This window comes from Chroicocephalus ridibundus, chromosome 10 (genome assembly GCF_963924245.1).
Source record: "Chroicocephalus ridibundus chromosome 10, bChrRid1.1, whole genome shotgun sequence".
NCBI lineage: Eukaryota > Metazoa > Chordata > Aves > Charadriiformes > Laridae > Chroicocephalus > Chroicocephalus ridibundus.
The window spans coordinates 23,805,183-23,828,491 of NC_086293.1; the positions used below are offsets into that span (position 1 = coordinate 23,805,183).

Here is a 23,309-nt window from a genome sequence, read left to right on the forward strand (position 1 = left end):
CCAAGCATCTTCTATTAACTCGTGTGGCAGGTTTTCATGGGAAGCTCTTGAACCCTTTAGAAAACTTAATGCTGACATGCCTGAGGATGTGTATCACAGTTGTCTTATATATGTAGTGGTTGCTATTTTTATACTATAAGCATATAAGTTTTGGCCCTGAGCCTCTGGTAAAGTTAGTACAAAATGTATTATGAATATTTTTTATCAACGCTTTTAACATAATTAGATCTCTAAGTGTCAGTCTTTTAGTCTTTGGGAATTCATTGTGCATCAAGATACTGCTGTGGTTTTGTTCTCACAGAGCGTTCCTTATTTTCTGTCCTCATACCTGCTTGCTTTCTCTAAGAGCATCTGCTATGAGTGCAGTAGAAAAAATAGTCCCAGGTTTGAGGATGAAAGCTGGTCAGTAAACCCTCTTCGAGGTGCTCAGACAAGTGTGCAATAAATTAGAATATTTTAGGCCTGTCTCATTTTGGATTTCACATCTTCAATAAGAAATTGGCCATCTACCGTTTAGCCTCAATATTCCGGGACACAATGTCGTTCCCTGCTTGGCTGCATCAGGAAGGCCCGCCTTTATTGCTTGTATAGTCTACCTTTTCCTCCAATAACTTCCCGCTTTCTCTCATGTTTTCTCTAGGCGAGAGGAAGCTATGTCCAAGTCTAGAAACTCACCACCATGTCGCCCTTTAAATCACTAACAATTTACCTTAAAGGCTATTAACTTCTGTGGGACGAAAGAGGGGCCAAGTGACAAGCAAAGCTGATAAATACTACTTAAAATCACAGTTGTATCTACCTCTCCATCTCACCTTTATTAGTTTCTTTATATTTTTATCCTGAGTTGTTGAAAATTCTGGAAAAAAAGGTATTTATATTGTGAATAGCATGATGGGCCTTAAGTCCTTGAATGGATAATAGGTAAAATTTTAATACAAATCAATAATTCTGAATGTTATGAGCAATGTGATTTTGAATTTTCACTTTCAGTAAACCACAGGACATGTCACAAATCAGGAACTGTGCGCTTAGGGAAGTTTATTGAAAGCAATTCTATAACATAGTCGTTGGGCATTCTCGTGCAGAGCTTTTTGGGGGGCAGGGGAAGCTTTGCCCCACCGTTTGTTAGGATTGTGACAGGCTTTGGAGAGCTGGGAAAGCCGTGTGCTCACCTTACAGCCATTGCATTCTCTTGCTCTAAAGTGGGTAATTTCCCGCCTTCATTAGAAATTTTCAATTACCATTAATTTTGACAGATTGAATCTGAATATCTCTTCCAGAAGCCATGATTAACTGATATACTTCACTTTTTGTGTGTAGGTGTAGAAACGGCGTTATTTCTAAAAGTGTAAATTGCTAGGATTGGTACGTAGTTTTGCCGTTAAGGCTTTTTGTCTCCGGGAGAGACATTCTTCGCTTTTGTTCATAGTAAGGAGATCTGTGGTTTGTATGTTGTACACTCGCTAAGTGTTTGCTCACAACAGAAGATAAGACAGTCTTTAATAAACCTGAGCAGGAGTACTAATTTTGGAAATGTCAGAGCTGTCGTTGTTCATGCAGACAGTGGTGAATATTTCCTCTCAGTTGAGGGTAGCTGCTCAACGAAAAACGTGGGGACAAGAAAGAACTATTGAAACAAGAGACGGAACTCAGCTGAGATCCACAACTTAAGGAGCGTTCCTTGCCTTTGTTGCGTGCACTGCCCCTCCGTACTGAGTAGTCGTAGCAGGGCTATCAATGTGGGGTTTGCATTACCGAGCATCTTATCGAGTCCTGCATCGTTTTGTGCCTCCTCTAGTGATGTCTCCCACGAAGTATTTGATGTGGGAAAAGCTGCTAGAATTTAGGAGTGGAAAAGATCTTTTTGTTTCAGTTTGTTACTGTGGGTGCTCCGTAACTGATGGTAATGGCTCTGAGAATACAGGGAGCTAATCAGGCACGGCAGGAGTGCAAGTGATCGAGAAGGTCAGTGCAAGAAAGCGTTCCACAGCTCTCACCTCATTGGCTTCGTGAACCAATCTGTGAGTGTTGCTGCTTTTCCTTTCACCTTATACTTAAGAAGAAAAAAGTATTCCAAGCTGATGAGCAAAACCAAAATACAAAAAAAAAAAGATAAAGACATACATCCAATATGCATTATATTGATTTACAAGATGTTTTGTGTGTTTAGAGAGAATTAAAAAGCATAACTATTATTGTGCATAGTGGCTCTCATTTTCCTGTGTGCCATGATGCTGTACATGCAAAGTTTGACTCCGTACTGTAACGTACCTCAGTCAAATATTTTTTTTTGCTACTTGAAGGTCTTAGGCATAACAGTTCAAAGTTGGGTTATTTATTTATTTGCCATTTTCCTTGATGTACTCAGAGAAGATAAGTATTCAAAGAATCAAAGACTTAAAAGATGCTTATTCTCAAAGCCAAAGGTTTGGCAGTCTTTGAGGACAGGGTTGATATATCTGTTGGAACAACAATAAACAAGTTTTATTTTATTAGAGCCAAAATATTTTTCAAATGTGGGTAATTAAATTGAGTCCATAAAGAAGCTCAGATATTAATATCAAGGGTGGATATTTCAATATTAGGAGATACTGGCTTGCAAAATTCATAATTAGGAGCGTGATTCAAAAGGTCTTGTAGCTGTACCTTTAACCCACACCCTTCATGCTTTACTGTCATAATTCGGACCATAAGTAATACATAACCCAGGCATATCAGTTGCTTTTGTGTATTGTACTTTATAATAAGGATTTCAGTATCTTACGTGTATTGCTATGGTTGACTATTCATCTATTAATAGCAGGCAGAGTTTTAATGCATTTAATAATTTCTAGTATTTCATCACATCATTCGTACATCCGTACTCACTTCTTCCTCAGTTTTATTCTTAACTCTTCAAGTTGTTTCCTCAGGTGTTTATCCTGGTCGTTTGAAATACAGCAGGAAGTAGGGAGTAAATAGGGATTTACTTGTACTTGAAATGATTCTTTTGTCCAATTTTTTTCTCATGAGAAAAAAAGAGATTATGATTCTTGTGTTTCTTTGGCTTATTTTCCCCCCTCTTCTCAGGTAAGTGTGTATGTCAAACTGGATAAATACACCAATGTTTTTTGGCAGTTCTGAACGAACGTGTCTAACCTAGAAGATTCTATTTTTTATCAATTTTATAAGGGAGATATTTTCTCAGTTTTTATCACTTTAATGTTCTAGTGCCTCTTTTGACCTATAGCTGCCTATAGATACATTTTTTTAAATCTTTTTTTTCCATCTTTAATTTTTGGTATTACCATATTGTCATCTAACTTAGATGATGGTAAGTGACAAGTTGAAAAAGTTATGAAAACCATTGAAAGCAAAGATAGTGACATTATGCTTGGAGGTAAACTTGAGAAACGGCAGATAAATATCTTGGAAAGGGTCGAGGCTAGTAGAAATAATTTTTAAAAAGTAAGCCCATTAAAAATGGAGGAAAAGAACAAATTCGTAACAAAGATAACCTCATGGATATAAGTGATATTTTGCAAAGTGAGAGCAGGAACAGAGAAAGTGGAAATTAGCAAAAGTAAAAGAAGTCTGATGAGTGAAGAGCATAAAGCGGAGAGAACAGTCATGACTGTGGAGGAAAACAGGGGATGAAGCACTTAGAAGCCACAAGTTTGACATTCAGGGGCTGAAAACTGCAAATATCTTGGAAAGGGGGAAAGTAGATTGGCAATTTTGCAAGACATTCAGCACCATTCAGAGACCCGAGCAAGTGCTTGGACAGCCAGAAGCAAGCAAGGCTCGAAGAAGCCTGGGCCAAGGAGATTGCTTTGTACACCTCATCCAACCTGATGCATCCCATCAGAGGAGCCCGATGGGTCACTTCCATGAAGATGAGACCACTTAGGATGACAGGAAGCTTGTGATGGAACTAATTATAGCATATATTTCACACCAAAAGAACCTCACAGGACAGATGAGAGATAAATTTGTAACAGTGAAGACAATTAAACATCAAAAAATTGTGGTGGATTCTTGTCATTCTGAAACCTTAATTTAAGATGCTGTGTTCCAGCTAAGCAAAAAATTCTGGATGTGTTGAGGGAATCACTTGAAGATACCTGACGCGCAATGGAGGGGCTTCGGCTTTATTAGTTACTTTCTCATGGCTTTAACCACGAGGGAAGTCATACAAATCAAAAGTCCTGGAGAATTTTTAAGAATGCCATTAAAAAGTAAGGAAGATTTAATTTGCTCACCACCTGCACACTGCTCTCCTCCAAGATCAAGACTTTCCTCTGGATGCTCATGCATAAATACAGTCTTTTTTTTTATACACCTTTTCATACTCTCTTTGATAGCAAATATAAGGGAGTTGTGGCTAATTCTAGAGTTGTAGCTAATTCTAATTTCATTTAGAATTCTAATTTCATTTAGAATTAGTGGGTGATCTGAAAGCATTTGGAAACACTACATTTAAGTGACTGCTGCAGTACCTTTTTTACCTTAGAAGGTATAAAGCTAAGAGGAAAACAGACTCTGCGCGTGATAGAGGAGAAAGAGCAGAGGAGCGAGAAGAAAACAGTTGCTCGGTTGCGGTTCTATAGTGGGAGGTAAATAAAGCAGTTCTGATGCACTGTCTTCACAAAAGTAGAAGAAGGAGCAGTGAAAGCCCAACACCCACGTTTTGATCTGATCTCAGATACTTGGCATATAGGAGGAGGTATCTGCACGGGCATGACAGTGGAGAAAGTGATTGAAGTTCAGCCTTATTTTCTTCAAGTAGTTCTGCGTACAAATTTTGTGGCATAATTCTATCCCAGAATTAAAAAATAGTTGAATGCTTTCCTAGTCAGTAGGAGATCATTTGTTTAATGAAAGAGCTTTCGTGCTGTAATACTTCAGATGTTCTCTACTAGTGCTAAAGAGGTAACGATCACTCTTCCTGTTTTCCAAGTTGACAACCAAGGATGCTGAAATTGCTTTTTCTGTCAGATAACGTGCTTAACTAACTTTCAATGAAATTGCATATCATGGTTCATTGCCCCTTGAATTTTTTTCAGGACCTAAAGTGGCTGGTTTAGTGACTAGCAGCAATGTATCAGCACAGATCAGCAGCAGATAATTTAGTCTGATCTTGTTTGATTTTATGGGTCTCCTACAAACTTGGTTTCACATACCGAGCAGCTTAACGGACAGACATATGATTTCAAGCTGCTAAACTTCAAGGACTGTTGTAGAAGGGGCAAGAATGCATGGTGGAGGAAAAAAGAGTGGAATTAATGCTGAGAAAGAATTTGAGTCTGGCTTATACGCTATTGCCTTTCATTTTTAGACATGTCTATACTGAATATTATACATTTCTGCATCTGTTTGTGGTACAAACAAACAGAAATGAGATGACTGAATTTTAACAAATAAAATGTTTTCAGATGTATATAGTTTTTTACGTTCCTCTACGAGGAAAAGAGAAAGTTCTTTACAATTCTAAACATAACCTAACATCTACAGATAAAGGATTCTTGAAATTGCTATTATTTAAAAATAATTTTTTTGTAGAACTAAAGCATCTTTCAAATATTTAATTAATATAGAATTTCAGTGGGACAATGTATCATGGAATTAGCTGGAGTTTCAGATTGTGTTGATCTCAAGGTGTAAATGAATGGACTAAAATGTGGTGTGGGCTTTTTACCTTTGAAAGGAAAAACCCCAAGGCTTTTGTCATTTCACTTCATTCATAGAGTTAAAAAGAGAGCGAATATCTTAGGGTTACACTCTTTAGGAAAATGGAATTCTGATGCAGAAATTAATAGGGTAAAAGTTAAGGGAATTACGTCATCATCCTTCATACATCATCATCCTTGGGAACCAACTATTTTGAATTTTATGTGAGGCGTTAATTTCATGACGTTGAATTTTCACAGCATTCTCATAGAACAAAATATACAGTATCTTAGCAAAAGAACAGTCATTCCCAAGTGCCCAAGGAAGATAAAATGTGTTTGTGTTCCTATGAATGGTCCTTGTCCTAACAATTAATGCCACACACTTGCTGAATTCAACAGACATTGTAGACCACGGACAACCATTTTTTTTGTTAGCAAATAAATCTGATTGTAAAATATCTTATATTTTAATTTTATAGTTACATGTTAAAAACTGAAAAATACTTAACATTTCAAATGGCTGTCATTGCTCTAATTTCTTCTACTTCGTTGTGTTTTCTCCTCTTATAGTAAGCATTAACATTCAGTAAGGTAAATAATAGCAGGTCACCGTTATTTTAATTTTAAACAGGATTAAGTTGAATCAGATTTAATGGTGGGATGTGTGTAGATGGAGCCAAAATACTCTAACAGAGATCTATCAGGTATTAACTAAGGATCGCAGGGTCTCACTTTTATGTGCCTAAGAGCTTGATGTATTTATGGAGTGTAGGATAGTGGATAGTTTCCTTTTAGTTTTTTACAGTTAGACAAGGTATTACTGGTATGAGCAGGTATTTCCTATATGCAGAATAGGAAATACTGCTAATACAGTTAATAACCCAGCTAACAGAAGAAAAAAAATGAAAAGGAAATGCTTTAAGGGCCCTCATGGTACACTGTAGTATAAAACACATGGCAGCCCATAGACTCAAAATCTTACAATTTGAGCGTGATGTCAATGGTCAATTATTTGACTGTGGTAGCGATACTGATAGTGATATCACACCTATGAAAACTGGAATTCATCCAGCTCAGTTTGAAGGTGTGATCTACAATCCATCAACGTCAGTTGAAAGTCAAACATAACCTCTTACATCAACCTATAAAAGCAAGTTTTACCTTCGCTGCTGAAGCGTAAGGGTGTTGTTCAAGCTCCCCATTCTTTTCAGGTACTATGTATAGGGTTATGCATTATGTTCCTCTGAGAGGCCTTTGATTGCATCTTTAATCATAATAATATCTGGTGTCAATTACTACTAATAATGTGTGCTCTTTTAAAATAAATTTAGACTTCACAAAACAATTTGTAAGCAGGTACTATTATATTTCTATTTTGAGAAACTCAACTACAAAGATGTTATGACCTGTTCATAAATTATTTTGTATTTATCTATTTTTATTGGCCCGGTTTGTGAATAATTGTTCCTCTAACTTAATTTTGAACTCTTTTATGGAGCCTATTTGCTAATTTTTGCATAGCGTTATTTGTCTGAATGCTGAATTATTGTTGTGCGTTGTGATTTGAGGACTGAAGTACGTGGTACGCTAAGGAGCAATATTTTATAAGCTGTGAATAAGGTGTACAGTACAGGTACTCTGGCTTTACAATCTGACAGTACAAATAACTGATATTGTACAAAATTTTAAAAGCAAAAAATAATTCTCAATTTGATTATTAAGATTATTTGAAATATATTTAATCAGCTCTAAATAGCAACGTTCTCTCTGGCAATACTGTAGCTTGGAAGTGTTATGTATCCTTTTTCCTTCTGTTAAATATTTATGTATACTACAGTTTTTTATTCCTGTCATACTGTAGGATTTTCTTGTCCTTAGCAAGAAGGAATCCAAAAGTATATCACTATATGAACATTTATATCGATACGTGAAATATATATCAATACGTAAATACCATTATATCAATTTGTAAAAATTATTTAATTTTTTTTTACAATTTTTGTACACAGAATGCATCAAGTTATTCTACTGGGGTTTTTTAATAGAGGTTTTTTTCAGCTGTTTAAAGAAATAATTATCAACCAAGATTTTCTACATCTTTTTATTTTATAATTACAGCACTTCAAAATTTCCTTTCTGGTTCCAACAACAAAAAGAAACAAATTAAACAGTTTATTACAATTAAGAAGTAGTATGGGCTTATTTATCTGCATTATATATTCCCAGTTTACAGACCTGCCTAGTATCCTTTCTTCTACTAAAGGTTGTCTGACCTGTCCCATAAAGAAACCCTTTCTTTTAGCTGATAATTTTATAAAATTACTTGGGACCCTTGCCAAGTGAGGTTATCTGTCTCAGGAGTTTATACTCCGCACAAATGGTTCCATGTGCTTAGCTGAAAAGGCTCAGCTATTTGCAAGACAGCGGATATAGGTTAAAAAAACCCCAAACCCAACCCAAATTAGTAAACAATACAAGCGGAAACTTCTTTGAAAAGATTTACTGATCCCATTGCTTCACGATAGTGTCCTGAGTGGTAGCACTTGGACAGTGTTAATTTCATGGATGTACTTTTTGTTGTCCAAGTAAATGTTAAATTGTTAAAACGTTAAATTTGGTTAATTTAGAAGGATCCCGCTTTGCATGATATCATTAGGTTTTAACAACTAGGATTCCGTCTGTGTGGTCAGCTCTGGGGCTGAGCAAGATTCCCCTTGTTTTCGGTTTGGGAGCCCTTCCCTTGTGCCAGGCCCAGGCCCGAAGCTGGGAGATTGTCTCTCCTTTATCTTCTGCTCTATCCGTCAGTCCATGACTGGGATTTTTCTCAACAAGTTGATTTGAGAGGAGAGAAAGAGATGCAGAGAGGACTGAGACTGACTAAAAACCTTGAGGCAGGAGGAAAAAGTTTAGGAATATATGTTGCTAGAAAAGAAATGGTAAATCAGCCGCAGGGGTACGGTGGAGCCGAGGCAGCTGCGCAGACAGGTGAGAATCATGGTTGGTGGTTCATGAGATGAGGACAAAAATTAGGACTGCTAAACTGCGAAGGAGGGGATGGTGGAGGTCAGAGGACACGGATAAGAATGACGGAATATGGAAGATGGAGGGGAAATTGGAACTGGCTGAGCAAAATCCTTAATGGTAGTAACTGAAGAGAGTCCAGAGAGATGAGGATAACTACAAGTCAACCGAGTAGTGGATGCTAATACTCACGTAAATTAATGCCATGATGTCATAATAAAGAATGCTCTAGAAAAGCCTGACTGAAATTAGTAGTTTCGTTTTGACAGTAGTGTTTGAATAGTGCTCAATTAACCAGGCTTGAAGATAAGATGTATCAGAGTTGTAGCTGGTCACGGGTGAAGGCCTGACATCCATTCTGAGTCCCAGGGAAAAACAAGATATGCAGGATTAAGGACTGTATCATAATTAATATCTAATAAAGTGCAAAATTCAAGCTGAACAGATAATCTTAATCCGGAACTTTTAAACTTTTGCTTGTTTCAATTTGTAAACTGATAATGTTGCTATATCGTAGAATTTTTTCTGTGTGTGGAATACACATTAAAGTAGATTGTATGCAAGATAGTAGGCAAAATTCTGGAAATTCATTGCGTAAATTAAAAAAAAAAAGTCAATGTGTGTCTAAGCTTTAATCACATTATGTGGTTAACTTTAAGCTAGGTGACAGAAGGATCAGTTTTTCAATATCTTTTTAATCAGTAAAATATTTGCTTGTTCGTCTCTGCAACAGGTTGAATATACAGCAAGAGATTTGCTAAATGACAAAAGCTTTAATGTGAATGTCTGTTTTATCTTCAGTATGTCATTTTGTCATATTTTTAATAATTATTTTGTAATCAATTCCATTATTCTGATAAAACACAGTTTCCGTGAGTAAGCTGCATATCTTGACAGCTTTTACTACAAGGCCTAAATGTGTCAACACTGACAGGTAGTTCTGTCTTTTTTTTCTTTTAATCTACAAGATAAAATCTTGAACTCAAAAAAGCAAAGTAAATAAATAGGCTTAAAGAGACAGCTGTGTGCTTTTATGAAGAGAAAGAGTAACAAAGGACACATCAAAAAGCCGAGGATGATGTGTTTCAAATAAACCTTGGTACATTTGACAGTTTTCTGCTTAGGATTTTCTCATAAAGGTTCAAGGTAGAATAACTGAAAGGTGGAATGGAGTACCGCCAGAATATTTGGCTCATCCTATAGTCAATGTTTTGAGGAAATGCAAGTATTTAATTGACCTAAATATGTAGAATTTATTGTCCAAGAAGGCAAGTTCCATTCATTAGCGGTGTTCACAAAATAACAATTGTCAGACTCCGGGATGGGGTTTGTATTTGACAGAATCTGGCCAGTAAGTTAGTATTTAGAGTAAACATGAAATCGAGTGAAATTCAAGAGTACCCTTTGGTGAGTCTGGTGCAGCAGTCTCAGCCCATAGTAACCAGGCACCGCAGCTTGTATTGCTGGACAGTTAGAGGGTGCCGGCTTGTTCTGAAAACTGATGCTGATATGCTTACCCTTGACTTGGGAAACTTTTTTGTGCCAGTTTTTTTCATGTCATCCGTGCAGTGTTATGTACTAAAAATGTCTATAATTGTAATTCGTTGCAAGCTATTTCATAACACATCTTGAGAGTATGCGCAGTCCCATTCTCTAGGCAGAGCCTTCTCTTCAGATACTTTATTAATAAAAGTCTCCTTCCTAAGACCGTCGTACCAACAATTACTATTTTTTTCTGATTAAGGAGATTAGCATTCACCCTAGTGTAAAAAACCAAATGTTTATCTTAATGACCAAGTGTAAGTCTGGAGATATAATCAGCAAATATGTCTCTCGATTTCAGCAGAGGTTGAGAAAATCTTAACCGTGTTTTCCTCTTCACATTACTATTGACTCAGGCTGTGGAGCTCCTGTTACCAAGACAAGGCTATGTACATCTGTATAAGTCTTACGTTGTTAACGACTGCAGTTCTTCTTGCCGTTGTATTTCTTTGCAAAGCTCTATGCACAGATTAGATGCTACTTAAGCAATAACCGACAGTTCACTGCGTGAACTGCCACCAGTCAACCAGGGGGAAAAAATCAGTGATGCTGAGTTTAGATTCTGTAGAAAGAATTAAGTAAGGATTTTTTACTGGATTTTTAAAAATCTGTGTTTTCAGGGTTTCTTAAATTTAATTTTTAAAGTTTTCTTAAGGTTTTAAACACAAAGATCTATTTAAATAAGGAAGGCTGGAAGAATTATAAAAAATAATCTAATACCACCTAAAAAAGCTTCGAAGTCAGTCTGTCAGGTTCTTTCTGGCAATGAAGCTCTTGCATTATCTTTTTAATGTTGAAATCAGTTCAAGTCAGTGAAATTTCTTTAATGAACTTTAGGGCACATCTTCAAAGAAACCTGCAATTGAACCTGTGGAAAGGCCAGTGCCTTTGAACTGTGGAAAAGAAGTTTATCCTAGATTAGCTTGATCTTTTAGTTTACTCTGCCTTCTAATCTAGTCACAAAGATCTAAGCAAATACCCGTGAACTGCAGTGACAACCTCAAAGTAGTGTATTCTTATGGATAAATTCATTGCTTCCCTTAGGTATTGGCATTTTAAATTTGAAAGGATGGCAAAGTTATTTATTTTTTACTATGAACATGAACATTCTGGGTCTCCCTGAGCACTAAATTTTCTTTACTTTTGTTACGACCTTACAAATTGAAAATTTAACTTCCTTTTTGTTTTCATATTCTCTCTAGCATTTCACTTTACTTCCACCCAGTTCAACCTTTCATCAACCAAATGGGCAACAATATACCTTCAAATGTGAAAGAAATAACAAAATCTGGAACAAATTATAAAATGATGGAGAAGGGAAATGCAGAACTGTATGGAAATAAGTCCATTAATGCAGAGGCTCTGATGCACATAAGTCTGTTTTGAAGGACACTTCATTTTGAGTTTGAACTTCTGCTTTTAAATTTTACTGTAATATGATATAACATTTGCTTTGGTGACTACTTGAGGAACTTTTGGTGTTAACAGTATTCTTTTCTATAGAAATTCCTTCGGATTTCAGATTTTGTACTCTTTCCAGGTTACAATAAGAAAAACATGGAAGAGATTTCTAATAGAAAAACAACTCAGTGGTTTGCAGCTGGCAATCACAACGCCTCTACTGCTGCTTTTATTTTATGAAGTGGAACAGGTCAGTTCAATATCAGAGCCGATTGTGTTCCTTCTCCGGTCAAAGTGAAAATACAGGTCCAGCAAAAAATTAAGTGACCGCTAGTTTCTTCCTTTCAGTCGTTCCGTGAAATGTCTTTTAATAACCGTCTCATTTTGTGGAATCAAGTAGGACGAGAGTGGTTATCACTCAGCGGCAAAGGAAAATGCGCCTTTTGTCTATGAATATTGACTTCCGTAACTGACGTTATTTGATGGCTACTTTCAGTTATGGATCAATAAGAAGTAGCACTGTGCGAACAACCAGAGTTAGGTAGAAAATCTCATTCACGATCAGATAAAAAAAATTGTATTTATAAAACTGGATTTTTGAAGAGGGAAGTTTGGAAGGGAAGAATATAAAATGTGGTTGAAGGAACAGTGAATAATTGAAAATTGAAACTATATATTTATCCAGCATTAAAAATTAAATGATGCTATATTTTCCTGCATTGTGTTTTATTTTGAGATGAAATCCTATTAAAGTCAATGGGAATTTCACCACTGACTTGATTGGCACTCTTTCATCCTTCATCTGGGAGAAGCAGTTTCTGCTTTTTATTATTATTTCAAAACGGTATCCTTCCTTTTCTTCTCTCACTCCAGTTTCCTAAGGATTTATAATCTTTTGCATCAAAAGGAAATTCTTCCTTGGTATGTACTGTACAGTTGAAATCAAGTACAACGCAAAAAGCTAGCTGACCTAATGGGCTGATTCCAGCAGAGCAGACGTTTTGAATCTGGACTTTCTTAGTTATTGGGGGTATAGGATTTTGAATGCTTTTATCCTTTTATTGGTGAATGCACTAAAGTGCATGCAGACAGAGAATGTTAAAGTGGCAGTCAGATAAACTTGTTAAAGCAGTGGGAGTTTTTCCTTTCTTTCTACGTGACTTTATCATCACAGTGGAGTTAAAAGGCAATTAGCCCTTCAGCTCTTTTCTGGCCAGTTTATTGGCATTTTACACACAACTGTTGAATAGACAGTGCCATATTAAAAATTCCAATGAAGCTGGCCTGGGGATAACAGACTCTAAATTTCAGCTTAATGTAGGTTTCCTTGAGAGGAACGATTGCCAAAAAGCTCAAGTAAAATTATCTAAATACAGTACCTATGCCGCATGTACTCATAGTTGATGGAAAATTGTAGTAGTCTTGCTACATGCTGTGTTACATTTCCAGGGAAATATTTTTATAAAGAGTGTTTGATGAAAAAGTTTATTCCTTTAGTAATAACAGGCTACCCACTGTGTTACTTAAGGCAGTGAACATAGTGAGTAGAACTAGACGTTTTCATCATAATAACAACAATTATACTTGCTTTGCATTTCTGTAATTTTCATCTGAGGTCATTAAGGCACTTTACAAACATGGATTGCGTGTTTCTTTCAGTATATGAAAAGATGGGGGAGAGATTATTATGTCAAGGTTTTGACCAAATTTAGTCCAAAATTTGTGTTCCTTTTTCTTGTGTTCAGAGCTGTAAAGGAAATATTGTGTGGATCTTTTCTCATTTCAGTGTCAATAGAAAATCAAACATGTCTTTTGAAGTTCTTGCACCCCAAAATTTTAAGAACCAAAAATTGATCACTTTGAAGAGCTCAAACTTTGCCTCTGATACTGACAAGCCATCATTAAAGTTTTTTGTAATTTTTGTCTTTTAATACAGCAAATATATGTTGCAAGTCAAGAAAATGGCTTCATTAAATGGACATTACAGTGCAAATCAAAAGTCTGGAAGTTTAGGAAGTGCCAGGTCTAAAGTAGCTCGTATAATTTTGTGTGTGTGTGTGTGCCCTTTTTGGTACGTTACAGTGATTTTCAGTTATACAGCCATTTACTACCTTTTCTGTAGCACCTCACTGCTGTTCCGTGCTTGCTATCTACTATACTAAATGCATCCTTGAGTTCCATGTTCAATGGGACAGTGACCGTGGGAGAGACAGACAATAATGTTACTTGGTCGACTCAGTCCTACCCATTCTCTCGCTACAGATTGCATATGTGCTAAAAAATTGTGTAGAGCAGAATGTAGATATTGTGTGAACCTCTGTTTGTGTCAGTCATGACCCGTCTCAGATGTCTGGAGCAGTCACGGTACCTCAAAGCGATGAAAACACCGCCATTAAGGTAGTAAAAGTATCTGGTCATCAGGAGCGAAACCAGGCGTGGTTCTGAGTTTTAGGCCATTTCTAACAGTTCTGTGGGCTGCCTAGACAAAAGTCAGTTTTTAACATCTACAAAATGAGGAAAATAAAATGTACAATTTTATTTTATAGAGATGTGTCAAATATAACATGTTAAAGTCTATACAACTGTTTCAGAAATGAAAAGGACTATAAAATTTGAAGAGCTTTACACAAGCAAGCCTGATGCATTAGAGTAAATGACCAAGACATCTGCAACAAACACTGACTTTTGAAACTGCGCCCAGTGTCTGTGCGCCACCGTTTCCCACACAGATGATAATGCTCTTTTCATATCGCAAAGAAGATGCAGAGAGCAGTTTGTTAGTGTTCTAGAGATATTCAGAGATGGTGATGAGCGGCACGGAGAAGCCCAGGAAGCAAATAGTGACATAGTTTAGGGAGATGCTTAGCAAAAGCGGCGTTCTAAAAACTTTGGTAGTATTGAAAATCAACTGCACTCTGTAAGAAGCATTTAGTCGGTGAACAGAATGACACTGAGAACCTGGAGTGAAAAATAATGTGTGATCATTAGTTAGAAATAACCATAATTTATAGACACCAGGGGGCAGAATTAAGGTTGCAGGGACAGCTATAAACCTGGCATTTCCAGCCATCTAAAGGGCTATTTATGTTCAAACTCAAATACACTTTTAAATTTAAATATCTGAATGGTATAGAATTTTGTTGCAAATAATGTTCTAAGTTTGTGGAAACAATAGCATTTAAATACACTTGGAAGAGAAGTGCGATTGCTCATATATTAAAAATGTGAATTTAACTAAAAGCTAATTTTAATTAGTTTCAGCTAAGCCATTATTGTTTGTGGATATATTAGTCCAGCTTTCTAAAGGAAAAACATGAAACAAATCCTTTCTTGAAAGTTAGAACTCTCTTATAATTTCTGAACTGCAGAAAATATTGCAGATAACTGCAGCTTTTTATTTCCAACCTGACCTTCCACATTCTGAAACTAATTTGCCATACTGCTTCTCAAAGTCTGCTCAAGGACTTCCTTTAGCAGCATAATGTGGTTCTTATTAAGTACATCCTATAAGACCCAGGAGGATTGCATGCAAAGGAAATAAGACGGAGACACAAATGAATTTCCATCCTCCAGTCAGATATATGATATTGATGACCAGGATGTATATGAAGGATACTGTAAAGAAGACAAAGAAAAAGAATTAAAGCAAATGTCTGACAAATTGGCTGTCTTCATACGCAAAGATGACAAGTGGTCTATACGGCTAAGTAGAAGAGATGTAGGCATCAAGCCAAATAGTTATATAGTCAACAAGTCTCTTTGAATCACATGCTTGTATGTAACCTCTCTTTTAAATAAGGCCTCACTTTAAATTACATCATCATGAAAGACTTAAAAGCCATGAAGTTTTACATGAAAACTGATAGTTTCTCTTAACTCCAAATGTTGTTTTTCAGTGGTAAGAATTTTATATTTTTACCAGAATACTGAGATATTCTGTTAAAGTGGAACTTCTTTAGGAGATTCTTTCCCTAGTTTTTAATTAAATGCACCAAATACAAATAATTGTGAAAACAGCAGCTTTCATTTCAAAGTCTGCTTCTTCTGTTAGTTGAAGTTTTTCTATAAGGTGACAAAATATTTTCACGTTAGGACGATTTGGTGGAAAAATGCAGTGAAATAGCTTGAATGTACTGTAGTCTCTATAATTCCTGATGTCCTGGTTCCAGTGTGTCTTGCCTGATGTGGCTAAATCCAGATTGCTGAGGTTTTGCGAGGCATTTGGTTGATGAGGAAGATTCACGCTCTGTATGTGACTCGGTGCAAATGTAAATAAGTGAACGGACTCCGGAACTATCACTATTTTTCATTTAATTCTTCAACAACGTGCAGAATTTGGATAATTGGGATTCTAATATGATTTTCCTATTAATCTGTTTTAAACCATGAAATCTGATATTTTCACCATGACTAATCCGTGAAATTTGTCAACTTTGTCCGTGATTTACACAAGCTCTATTTAGAAAGAGAACTTGTTTGAGTCCTAAGGCATGGAATATTATTTCCCAGCATGCTTTTAGTGTCTTTTTACTAGTAGTATAAACAAAATGTGCTCATTGATTATATTATTATTTCAAGATCAGGAGGTAAAACACGAGGAATGTTCAAGAATATATTCCCCATAGCAGTGTATATGAGTCTGAAGGCATTAAGAAGAAAATAACCTATCATATCAGAGTTGGTAAGAATGGTTGTGATCATAAAGTTTACCTAAAATAATTGGATAACTTGCTTGTAGATTAAAAACATATGTGATACTTGTATGTCTTTATGCTGTAGGCTTTAGAATTAATTGCTGTCAGCATAAAACAGACCAAACAGAAATAGATTTGCATCAATTCTTTGTAATGGGGAAAAAAAAAAGCTTGAATGACAGTGAGGATAATTCTATTTTGTATTTGGGGGGCGGGGAATGGCTATACAACGTTCATATTCCGGAGTGCAATTTACTATATATGGGAAAGAATAAAGATCCTTTATGTAAATGTAATAACATGCAAGTAATACCTTCAAAAGGAAAGAAAAAAAAGTCTCTTGTGTACAGAAAGTTAGTCTACTCCAGCTGTCCTCTCTCACTTTGTGGGGGGAAGACATTTGGGGAGAGGCCAAAACACAGATATTCACAAAGCATTCAATTTTTAGTTCAGCATAATGTCTTAATCAGCTTTTACAGAGCTGCTCTGCTCTGTACCAAACATGCTATAAATGTGCAATACATCCGTACATGTAAATAAGTCACACTCCCCGTGGTGATGAGAACAAGATGACTACATATTTCAATAACGGCACAACGCTGCAGGTAACAGAAAAGCACCGTCGTCTAGTTGTTTTGCAGCTGAGCAGGGGACTAGAGCTACGACTGCTGAATACTACGGCTCTCTCTTCATCATTGCAAATTCCTGATGGTACAGTTTTATGAAAGATCTCCAGAAGTCATACACATCAACATCACAGATGGCCAACCTGTGACAAGATCCCCAGACTGGAGCCAGCTAGCAGAGCAGGAACTTCTCCAGAAGAAATGACCATAAATCTGCTTACATGTCCATCAAATTATCGAGATACAGACGTCATCTGTCATGTTCCCTCACTCAATCGTGTGATGCAAAATGCCTGTTTTGGGCTCACATGGTAGATGAACCTCTGGTGATGTGCTGAGAAAGGGCTCAGGGAATACAGTCTTCAAGTGAATTCTGCAGATGTCTTGATGTTCTTATGTAGTTGCCCATGGCAGGGGAACTCTGTGCCTTTGTGCTTTTGGTTGGCCTTTTCTCTGTCCTGGCTCCTTAATCACTATAGCTGATGTTCCCAAAGGCACGACTTCCTCTTAAACTGATTTCTGAATAAAAACGGTCCACCTGATATTCGGTAACTGGAGAACTAATAAGGTTTAACCAAATGCCGCTGCGTCTCCAGAAAGTGTAAAGCCATCCGTGATGAAGAAGTGAATTCAAAACAGCTACTTACTATCCCTCACGTTACAATTAATCCATGTGTTAAATAAAATTAGCAGTTGGGGAGTTTAAAAAAAACAACAACCAAACAACTAAAGACAGGCCAGGGGGAGGAGGATGGGGTATTTCTTCCTATAAACTGCAGTTTTTTTATGGAACTTCTTGCTGCATGATGCTGCGGGTGCCAAAGTTTTTACTGGTTGACAAAGAGATTGGATGAATTCATGAGCGGGGAAAAAAAATCCACCAGAGGCTATTAAATGCTGGGGTACTGTTGGCAACGCATCAGTTGTATGCCGTGAAGGTTGCTTAAGCTTGGAGACTATACCAGGAGCCCCCACAGGAGAAAGGGTACTGCGATGGGTGGAGCTGTGGTGTGCTCCAGTGTTCTTCAGCTCTCTGCCAGGCCTCCTGCACGTACCCCAGCACTCACAAATTCTTGTCTCGCAATGAGAGTGGAAGGGAAGCGTGGCCTCTACTCCAGGCTGAAATCTGTTCTTGACCTAAGGATTATAATTTATTTCCAACTTACTAAAGTAATTAGTCCACGAGGATATTTTGTGGAGGACAGGGAAGACAGATGAATGTTTTACCCGTAATAGTTTGCACTTCCCTAGCTAAAAAGCAATCGAATAAATTTTCTTCTGGTTGCTTGTAGCATAAGATGGAAAGTAAGTGGAATCTCAGCCTTTTAAAAGATATTTTGAAAATAGCGTGAGTGAAAAATACATGTTTAGAATGAAAGTGTGATTTTGTAAAATCCCATCAAATTTAGAAATCAAAATGATCTACCGTTCCGTTTTTTTAAGTGCATCGTATTTTGATATCTGAATGTCTCTTTACAAATGCAACTGTTCCCTTCAGAACCTTAAAACTTCTCTAATACTACTGCTATAGTATGGGATTTATTAATAATGAATGGGATTACATAGATTCTGTTATTTATTCTAAATATCCTAGATATTTGGGGGCTAATATTTTTATGTATAGTTAAGCTAATATACATAGACTTGCTCAGGACAGAACTAAAGCTGTGTCAAACTATGAAAGCTTTAGGCTTTATCCATTTCCTGAATTGTTAGGCAAATATTCTCGTGTTTTCTTCCTTTAGGCTCTTAACAATTATTGTCTTTATCTTATAAAGGATTCTGTTTTACAGGATTAACAGGATGTGTTCATCTAAGACAAAATGCTCTGCAGTGTAAATTACAGCTACGGAGTGTACCTAAAAGTTTGTTGAGTATGAAAGTTCTACAGCAGGGCCTTTTCCTAATGCATACATTTATCAGCTAAAATCCTGATTGTTTTGCCTGTATTATGTCACTCACGTCTGGAAAGAACAGTGTCCTGCTGTTTGTGAAGCTGAGCTCCTGCTGCTATTTAGCCACTTGTAGGATTCTGTCCCAATTCCTCTAATCTACTCTCTTTCAATAGCACCATATTTGGACTCCCTCACACATTCTTTTGCTGCTCTGTTTGGGATGCTCTATGAGCTGAAATAGAATTTTAATGTTCCGTTCAAAACAGAAGGAACCTTTTTGTTAAATGAGAGTATAAGGAATAATCTGCTCCGTTCCCTCGGATAGAATTTCTATACATGCACTGTATTATTTTCCTTCAAACTATTGTCCAGAAGTTTGGGGCACTATTTCAATATATTGGTTTCCTTTACATAAATCAGATCCAATTTGAGGTTTTATGTTGCAATAAGGCCTGCTACCATCTTAAATTGTTCCTTTCCTGTTGTAACTCCTCATTCGGAGTTTGGTGCTCCTTGTTCCCATTATGTCAAAGGTTTACTGATATCTTTTTGAGCTGCTTGTGCGAGTCAGGCCCAATTAAAGCAGAGAACCAAAAGGACTCCAAAAATGGTGTTAGAAATTACACCAGAGCACAGTGCGCTGTAGATATTTTTGCTTTACTTTCAAGAAGTAAGCGAAGATTTGCACGTGCGTTTGGCCAGTGACTATTTTCTGACCCCCACATAAAATCGCATTTAGAGGAGACAACTTAAAGCTTGATTGGTGTACGTACCTGTCGTTACTTCACGGCTAAGCCTATTCATTTCTGCGGATCTGTTTGTGGCTAAGATAGTAATTGAAAAAACAAGATAGCGCAATGCGATCCTTTTTAACGTAGAGGCTTATGCTGGCTTTAAGAATTGTTCTTTAGTGAGTGGAATTTAGTTTACTGAAAAATAAAAATGTGTTTCAATTATGATGCTAATTTTACTCTTTGAAAAGAAAGACGTTCCTTGGACACAATGTAATACTGCGTGTGCAGTTTAAACATGTTCAGTGCGGTTTATATAGCTTACCTTAGTGTATGAAGAGAATAAAGATGTTATCCAGGTGAAATATGTTTCAATAATTTCATAAAGTGTCTCTCACTTGTACCAAGCTTCCGGCACTGGAAAATTTAGAATGTTTTTTAGAGCTTTACCATGTTTGTTTTAGCTGTAGCTTTCTGCAGCCCAGAGCTCCCTCAATGTGCTGGATTGTCATCTGCAGGAGCCAGGATCTGATGAGAAACACCATCCTGCGACTGGGGTAGGGACGCAAGCACAAACTGGAAAAGACAACGGCTACAGGAGTTTGATAATATATAAATTACTATCAGGTATTACAGCGAGCAATGGCACAGAGAAGCTAACAAAGAAAAAAGGGGAAAGAAAAAGACCTCAGAAAGTGCAGGTGAAACAGGGAGAGATGTACTGAGCGAAATCATACTGAAGAAAAGAAGCAGGTCAAAGAAAAATAATATATTGCCTCCTTTCTTGCTTGCATTTGGCAAGTAATCTCTGTATGATTTGTTCACAAGTGTGTTAACATTTCTAACGGTAGAAACATATAAGAAAGAAAGATGTTTACAAGTTTTGATCGAGGGATTTATTTTACGTAATACGAAGTGAAGGGACTGGTAAATGACCCATCTGTGCAATATAGCTTGAAGACTTGTGGTTCTGCTGCTCCTTCTCTGTTTGTACTTTAAAATTAATTGAAAGCCTCATTGTTTTGTTTAAACTGTGAAAGCTTCCAAGGTCAATGAGTGAGGTAATTGACCTGCCTGTTGTAGGACAAAAATATGTATGTTAAATTGCATAATTAGTTTTAATTACATAATTATGGTGTTTAATGTGTGGGGGTCAAAGGTTACTATTACATTTAGAAGTCATGGCAAGAAACACAAAAATAAGCAACGTAGTTTAATTCTGTATTTCTTTGGGTTTTAAAAAAGGGCTCCACTGTGATCTATCCTTGACCTTGGACATTTGATGATTATAGCAAATAATATATTGCTGTTATACTTTTTGGAATCATAGAGACACCTTTGTAAATGACTAAGTGACTTTACCAAAGACTTCATTTAGCTTTGGAGTACATGAAAGTTAATCAACAGTGGGAACTCAACTGACAGCAATTTAATCTGATTGGGTAAGGTAATTACATGATTACCATGAGTGTTTATATATGGACAAGGATATTTTTATTGGAAAAAAACCTAATTGCTTTCTTACTGAGAAGAGAAAAAAACAAACAAATTTGTTGTCACAGGTTAAGAGGACATCCTTCGTTCCTTGAAATAGCTTCTCTTCATATTTTAGCCACAGATGAACTCATGATTCTTTGCAAATTTGCACTGGGGTTATGTTATGGGTTCCTCTGTTTCTAAGCTAGAAATAATGCCATCGTTAACTTGTTTCGTTTAAGAATCTCATTGCTTAAACATTAGTTGTGTGATAGCCTAAAGAAGTCATGACGCTTGTAATTCATGATCTCTTTTTCTGTGTGTAAACACTGTTGCTTAAATACAGGTTGATTTCACCAAACTTAAACTTAAAGGTCCATTATACTAATGGATATTTCTGGGAAAGAGGGCATTATTTGTTTTTCGGGGATGGTAAAAAAAAAAAAAAGCACTATGTACAAGATAAGTAGATAAAAGGTGATGTTCTGAAATGCTAGAAGAAACATCTCTAATGTCTCACATTAGGTGCTCTGAATGGTCCTTTAGAAAATGGCTTTCAGTCTATTGACTGAAAGTCTGTGGAGGGAGTGTTGGGAGATGAATCTTCATTAACGAACATTAACCTCTGTGAATACCTCCCTGAAGTGCACTACAGAGTAGAATCCCATTTGGCTAATAAATAGTGGCTTGCTCCAGAGCCTGTTTAAATAATGGGCCAGACCTGGCCTTGGCACTTTGGCGGTTGTGTTAGACACCAAAAAAAGAAATCAAAGCTTACAAGAATACCTTCACGTCTCATCGGGAACTATTGGAACACCTTCTGCCAATGGAAATGGGATACAGTCTTCTAAAGGCTAACTTCTAAGGAATTAAAAAGTTAATGAACTAAATGTTAAATAAGAAAGAAATGAACTTTCAAAATGAACTATACAATTATGGGAAGAAGTTCTGTGATACATTCCATGTTATAAAATCATTTGTTCTCCCTTTTGCTAATTTTTCCCTAAAGAAATTCTTCAGAAAATATTACAATTTTGAATTGTTTTTCTAAACCAGATGATCCAGTCACTGTTGGAGGCACATAGCCACGGCAAAATCTCATGCTGTACATTGATCACCTGTCCAACCTTTGCCTAGAGTGTGATCCCCAGTTTCTTCAAGAGATCCATCTTTACCCGTCTATAAAGAAGAAGAGGAGGAGGGAGACATCTGGGATATTCAAGTATCAAAGTTTAACACCAGAGCAGGTCGAATCTCCATTTATATTATTCTATTTATATATTGCTAGTACTGACTTGGATATTTGGCTGAAGACTTACTTGCGTAATTATATAGCATGCTCTGAAGTTTTACTAGCATTAAGCCTTTTCTTTTAGACTCCGCACTACACATGCATTTTTCATAGTTCCATGGTGTGAAATTGAATCCACAGGCATTCTGATATGATGGAAGTTAGCTAGTGCTGAGCACGCCTGGCAGTCCGTACCTGTCCCTTGAACATACGCTTGCCACAAAGACCAGAATGGCTTGTTTAAAACCGCTCAGCGTCCTGTAGTTGTACCGTTCCGTATTTAGCACACACAACTCAATCCAGGTCGCCGGCAAGTACGCTCATTTTCATTCACTTGCTTCAGGCAAGTTAAACTTGCCTCTTCCTCTTCCATTTCCAAGAGGACTTTGATATCCCCCAAACAGACAAGGTTTCACTTACTGTCCTAGGGACTGCCCCTTTAGGAGTCTAGCACAGCCCACACACAATCCTGGAATATGTCCAACTTGTTCTTTGAGCAGAATGTGAACCTCTGACCTTCTGGGCCTCCGGCAAGAGTGCTGCCTACTGAGCCACCAATACCCAGGCCATCAATAAGTTTTAAATGCCAGTTGCAGACTTCACAGAGATAATGACTTCAGTGTGTAAAGGTTTTGTTGTGGAGGCTGCAGTCGCACATATGGCGTGACAGAGTAAATATGCTAAAACCATAGAGAGCTGTTGCATAACTGGCCTTGATATAACAGTTTTTGTAATATGTTTCGAGGCATGGAATATTATTTAAAGGGACCCTGTTATGTAGGCTTAGGCCCAAAATGAAGCTATTATAAAAAGAATGTTTAGCAAAAACAGAAATATGTCCATGAAATTGTTGGAGTGGGAATTTCAGGGTAAACTTGCTTGGGTTTGAACAGTCGCCTGCATGACATTGCACTGTTGTGCTAGGGAATGAGAACCAGCGAATGAAAATACTATTAAGTGAGAATCAGAAATTGAAACTGA

At 36.9% G+C, this 23,309-nt stretch overlaps 1 protein-coding gene across 13 annotated transcripts in view; it reads left to right on the forward strand.

Annotated features, from left to right (window-relative positions):
• ERC2 (ELKS/RAB6-interacting/CAST family member 2) overlaps positions 1-23,309 on the forward strand; it is a 508,713-nt gene that overhangs the window by 425,227 nt on the left and 60,177 nt on the right. For 12 of the 13 annotated variants that reach the window (XR_010072774.1, XR_010072776.1, XR_010072778.1 and 9 more), the window contains one exon: positions 22,094-22,284. The exons of the other annotated variant lie outside the window; for it this stretch is intronic. The gene's annotated coding sequence lies outside the window, so the exon portion shown is untranslated. The remainder of the gene's footprint in view (positions 1-22,093; positions 22,285-23,309) is intronic. 13 annotated transcript variants of the gene reach the window in all.